Source organism: Eptatretus burgeri, chromosome 10 (assembly GCF_056783735.1).
Source record: "Eptatretus burgeri isolate ZD-2024b chromosome 10, Ebu_testis_v1, whole genome shotgun sequence".
Taxonomy (NCBI): Eukaryota; Metazoa; Chordata; class Myxini; order Myxiniformes; family Myxinidae; genus Eptatretus; species Eptatretus burgeri.
This window is the reverse complement of record NC_140970.1, coordinates 29,627,724-29,633,723: the sequence shown is the minus strand read 5'-3', so window position 1 is coordinate 29,633,723 and position 6,000 is coordinate 29,627,724.

The window sequence follows — 6,000 nt, the reverse complement described above, 5'->3', positions numbered from 1 at the left end:
TGTCCAGAAGATGATGGCCACTGCTTATGTACAGAATATTGCTTCCCCCTTGAGTCCCAAACTAGACCCCCAAGCTAAGGATCCGTATCAATCACCTTTAGCCTCGTGTTTCCTTCTGCAAGAGGTTTCTGTTTCCTTTTGTACTTCATTGCTACTCCAACAAATATAACGATGACATCTCAACTCCACCTCTGATGTAGACCCCTGATCTTATCAACCTACTTTTGTTTTCCCATTGTACTTTGCTTATCTCTGCCACCAAAGGTGGATGGAGGTTATGTTTTCACCCCTGTCTATTTGTCTGTCTGTCTCTGTCTGTCTGTGAGTACGATATCTCAAAAAGTTAAGAATAGATTCGGACGAAACTTGGTGAATAGGTTGGGTGTGTGACAAGGGCGAATTGGTTAGATTTTGCTGAAGATCCGGATACGAGAATTTTTCAAGTGATTCTTCACTATTGAGAGATAGGGCCAAAAACGATGTATAGCACGATATGTCAAAGCATAGGCTCCATTGAGTGCCGTTTTAGTTACCTCGACCAACAAAGGTAGACGGAGGTTATGTTTCACCCCTGTTCGTTTGTCTGTCTGTGTTTGTGAGCAAGATATCAAATTGTCCCATTGTAGTTACCTCCAACACCAAATGTTATTACTCCATCTGGCTGGGCGTTAGATCACTGACCTCTAATCACTAAATTTCTGCAAAGGCCTTTTGAGGGGCAACGGATCTCACATGATAGATCAACATCATGACCAAGATTCCTCTAAAGAAACTGCATCCACATCCTGCACTTGGAAATGTGTACCTTTCATTTTGATCCAACATGTTTATTTTATCCTGTTGGGTACTCTGTTTTTTATGGAAAGTGGTTGTAGGGTTATGTAGATTCATTGTCTACTGCAGGCTTGTCACTATGCCCCTCCATATAGAATCCATGAAGCACACATTTCCTATATAGTCCATAAGGAAGACCACTTTGTTACCCTTTTTCGGTTGTAAGAACAACAGTGCAGAAAATGCACAAGTATAACAAACTTTAGATTTTGTCTTTACTAACAAAACCTTAAGTTGATGGTGTTTTTGCATTTTCTGCATTGTTTGTGTACAAAATGAAGACTTATGGAAGAGTGACGTGACAAAAGGTGAAAAGGCAATGTAGTGAAAGTGGGGCAGTGTGGCCGCAGTTGGATACAACAAGAAAGGGAATTAACAAACAGCAAAAGAGAGATCGGAGAGAAAGAAATGCAGTAATCTGCAGAAAAGAAGGTTGGGTTAATGGGGATATAGAATATCATGGGTAATGGTGGGGGGTGACAAGATACCACCGACTTGGAGCTCTGGAGGGAAGAGTGCTGTTGACCCATCTCCAGAAGGCAGTTCGACAGACAGGAGAAAAAAAGGAAAAAAATAGTGCAGGTGTGTGGTATGCTTGGATTTTGAAGTTGTGTGGAAAAACAGGGTGCTGTTCTTGCAGCTTTTGTAATAATGCAATGACATCCCAGGTACAAACTGTTGTTGAAGGTTGCATCCTCTTATGATCTTGCTAAATATAAGTAAATACATTAAATTTTACATTCTATCCACGAGGTTGCCCTCATAAGATGCTCTGTCAGCCATGTTCACTACTCATAGATGTTAATAATAAATAAAAGATAGGACCACTGGACCTATTGCTTATCTGGGCTCTGGCCTAATGTTGTAACCGAAATTTGGTAGCATTGTGACTGGTGGTGTTGGAGAAGATTTTTGTAGAAATTTACTAAGTCGGCCATTTTGACCTGCTTTAAGTCATGTGACTGGAACGAGCTTTGCAATTCCTATTGACAGTCATGAGAAGAACGTTGTTGCCAAATTTCAGCCGGATCAGCCCAGCAGTTTGGCTGGAGAAGGTGAAAAAGGAGACAGATGAACGGATGGACTGTGTGTGATGACAATACCTTATCTGGAATGTAAATTTCAGGTAAGCTAATAATATGTCCTCATGGTGCATGTGGCAAAATATACTTGCTGTCTCTCCTTATGACAAATCATGTGTTCCTTTCTGGACCAATGGCTCATGATGCAAGAAAACCAGGATCAAATCCCAAACACTATTAATATATTTGTCCATTGTTTACTAATGTCCTTGTACTCATTTCAACAGTAACCCACTTCTTGCTAATGTACACTGATATTCTATGCCCTGCTCAAACTCCTCCATGATCCCTCCTCAATTAAAAACAAACAAACTCATTCTCCAAACTTAATCATTGATTAATGATGTCTCACAGTCTTTGATTGGAACACAAAAGTATCTCCCATTTGTTGATTGTTAAAAAGCCTTTGGCAGTGTGGAAACAAATACCTTCATGAAACTCATATCCGCTAGATATTTTAACTCGTACATAAATACCGTTGCGGGCCGGGGGTCGGATGAGAAGACCACTCGGGGGGGGGGGGGGGGGTTCCCACCAGACTCCCCCAGAATTGTCGGCCGTCGCACACGGATAATTCCGTGACGCGGTGGGTCGCTCTTAACCGACCGTGGACGCCAATAACTCAACCACGTGACTTTGAGTCCTCCGTCTAGTTAATCCGGTTACCTAAAACTAACCACGTGATTTAATTACTGGGGAACATGCCCTCAATACACCTTGTCCGAACTGGATCACTCTACTGGATCGGATGCAGCTGAGCGACACTGCCAAGAATGTACTGGCTAAGAGGAACGGATCGTTGGGAATAAAGTCCTGGCTAAGCTAGGATTTGTACCATGCTGGATCAATGGAGGAAAAGACAAAAACGAGCAGGGAACATTTCTAATCGTAATTTATTAACAATGTGGCGAGGAAAGGTATGTGGTACGATTAATAGATTTATTGGGGTGCGCAAGCAGAGATATGGGAGAGAGGTGTGGTGCAAAAAAAAACAAGCAACTTATAAAAGCGGACGCAGAGCGGACCTAACCTGAAAATAATAATAACAATCTTCTGCAGGCTTACTTACATAGACAGGTGCCAGGAAACACACACACACACACACACACACACACACACACACACACACACACACACACACACACACACACACACACACGCACAGACACAGAAAAACCTGATGAAGAGGGATTGAAGCAAGACAGGAGAGGAGTTGAGGCTACGGTCTCTCTGTACCTTTGTATAATTGATATGCAGTTCCCGAACGTGCCACTAATATGTTTGGGGGGAATGCTCCATGGTGCAGTAGCCCCACTGACAGCTGGCGCGTTGTCTCCTGCTTCGGGCAGCTCACGTCGAGACCGTGGGCGTGAAGGAGGGGCTTGAGTTGGGAGGGTGGAGTCAGCATCGTGTGGGTGGAGAAGAGGAGGAGGAGCCCAGCGATGACGACAGAAGGCGGAGTCGAAGTCCAGCTTGAGCGGGAGGCGAGACAGGGCAGAGAGGAGAGGAGGAGGAGTCCAGCGATGACGACAGAAGGCAGAGTCGAGGTCCAGCTTGAGTGGGAGGCGAGGCAGGGCAGAGAGAGAGAGAGAGAGAGAGAGAGAGAGAGAGAGAGAGAGAGAGAGAGAGAGAGAGAGAGAGAGAGAGAGAGAGAACGGACCCGCTCCGACCTTTATAGGCCCCGCAGTGTGGGGCGGGCCACCCTAAAGCATTGTCGCCACCTGAATCGGGCGCTCTGATTGGCCCCGACCCCCTCCGTGGCCTGGCCACGATGGCCGGAAAGATGATCCTACGCCACAAGAATATCTTGCTCCGACCTCACTACATGATACGAATTGCCCACACCGAACTCCGCGCCATGAATCGCCTTGCACGAACCCCTGGGCCATGCCCTGACGACCGGCCGAGAATGGCGTCAGTCGCGCACCCCCGCTTGTATGCGCCAACGTGGCCCGAGCTGTACAACATGCCTCCACCCGATAGCAGCTTCGCTGGCCGTAGAGGCGAGAAGGTAAGATGTTATGGTAAACCCATGCACAGACAGTAAGATGTGGCCATTCATGCCCGGCTCTGTACGATTACAGTCGAGAGCGGCGCACGGGTCTGCCTTTGAGAGCACGTTCCATACAACATCTTCTGTTCCAATCCACCATTACGCACGTGGCCAGCGCTCGCCCAATTCTGCTGTCGTGTGCGCGAGACGAAACCCGATCGATATAATTCATCCAGAAATGGGTTGAAAGGAACGCACCGCTTGCACCTTAAACACTCGCATCCCGCGCAACGTGGCGTGGGGTTGCCTTTCTATTATCGGCCTCGGTACGCGTTACGTGCATCGTGAGCGTTGTGCTAGGTGTGTTTCCTGTCCATTGGGTGGAAATGACTGCTGTGAGTGCGTTTGGCAGGCTGTGTTTTCTATGGAGGGGTGTGGGTGTAATGCTTGCTGGCCCTTTGCTGAGGACCCATCTCACAGCGTAGGGCGCACGTGGCTCAGATTTACTTCAGGATTAATCAGAAAAGAAGAGTAGAAATGACGTTGGAAATGAAATGAAGAAGAAATGATGTAAGCAAACCTAGCTCTGAGATCCTCGCAACGCACGCCCCTGTTGTCCCGCAAGACAAAAGGGAAGGGACTATCGACACATATAATAATGGAATAACTGTCTTGGGACCACTATCCGAGAACCGCAACAATACATTAAATGAGATATACAATGGCGGAACAATGAGTGCTCTTAAAACTGCACCGAAATCGTAAGAGATCAATATCGAAAGCGGTGTCAGACAGGGAGACAGTCAAAATTGTTCACTGCAGGCCGAGAAGGAGTGTTGAACAGCTAAATTAGGTAACTAGAGCGATAAATGTGAATGGAGAATGAGTAAACCATCTATGATTCATGGATGACTTTTAATTTTAAAAAATGTTTAATAATTGGAAATTGTGATGGAAAAGCTCAATTTGGAAAGTCATAAGATTGGATTTAAAATTAATACGACAAAGATATTGTGATGGATGTTGTTACAGATCACTCCGAAAAGTGCAACGGATGTTAATTGGCCGAGCGAACCAACATGATGTGCCGGCCGCACCCTATCGTCTATCAAAAACCAATGAAGCGCTCGCTATCTCTGGCCCAACCCGAACAGGATAAGTCAATGACGCAATGCTAAATCTTTCACAACTTTATTACAAGCAGGACAGAAATTTTCAGGAGAAAATGCGGTTTGGATTCAAACAAGGAATTGGTTGGAAAACACAGGAATAGGCGATGCAGGCAATTTTCAGGCACGTACACATTTCCCCTTGTCTCCTGCGTTGGAGATGAGTTTCAGGACAATGGTATTATTTCTGATAAGTGGTGGTGGTTTATCTTCGGCCCCAGCCAACAAAATCAAATTCCTGAACTCAGAAACAAGAAATCCCTCAGAGGAAGATGCCTTAAAGAACAAACCCGCCAGCAGATGCCTTAAATCAATCACTTAGCACTCTTAAAAAAAGGCATCAGTCACCTGGGAAAACAAATGAGAGCGTGAGGGAGGATGGATGAGAAGTGGTGGTGAGAAAGAAATAGTGTGGGGTCGTCTAAGTGCCCGACACTCCTTCCACAACCTGGCTGCATTGTGGCTGCCAAAAAATTTGGTGGTTTTGACATGCCTACCCCACACTCTCTCCCGGGTTTCTCCTTCCATTCCGTTCATGCCCTGGTCTTCTAGGGGGCCATCTTGGATTTACATTTCTGGACTTTGAGCAAAAAAATTGTAAGGGTTATACCTACCTAATTTGGAGTTATGGTCCAATACAAGGTACCCACATGAAAGCAAAAATAGCTTGCCATGCTGAGTGCGCCTATGTTGGCCCCCTGGATAACAATATGGCGTCGAAATGCATTGAACAGAACAGGTGTTGAGGGAGTTCTTGGTCCTGCAGCGGACTACATGGACTCGTTAAGTCACCAAACACAAATGAATCTGTGCATTGAACCGAATACATCGATGCCAATCGTGACCTTGTTTTATTTTATTCCCGTGAAATATTTTATTTTGTAAAAATTTATTTATTCAAGCATTGTGACAGATTTTCAAA